Source organism: Parasteatoda tepidariorum, chromosome 9 (assembly GCF_043381705.1).
Source record: "Parasteatoda tepidariorum isolate YZ-2023 chromosome 9, CAS_Ptep_4.0, whole genome shotgun sequence".
Classification (NCBI taxonomy): domain Eukaryota; kingdom Metazoa; phylum Arthropoda; class Arachnida; order Araneae; family Theridiidae; genus Parasteatoda; species Parasteatoda tepidariorum.
The window spans coordinates 13,779,112-13,779,461 of NC_092212.1; positions in this window are offsets into that span (position 1 = coordinate 13,779,112).

Below are 350 nucleotides of genomic sequence, written 5' to 3' on the forward strand. Positions count from 1 at the left end.
ATATATTGTTCCTTTAATTTGAACGTTAAAATTACATTTACTGTTATTATTATATTATTATGTTTTTGATTTTGTTTGATTTCTAATATAAAAGCTTAGAAGGATTGTTTCTATTATTATTATTGTAATTAGAACAATGTAATTCGACGTTATATTTTAAGATAAAGTTATTTAAAACGGTGTCTGGTTTTATCAACCGTTTCCCAATTATTATTTTTTGGTACAAATTGCATTACTATACTTTTACGAATTGCGGTTGAAGAGATTCGTTAAATGATTAAGATGTTTCAGCTTCATGCACAAAGTGATGAAAGCAAAAATTGCACTTAAAATACATCCCTCCGTTTGGA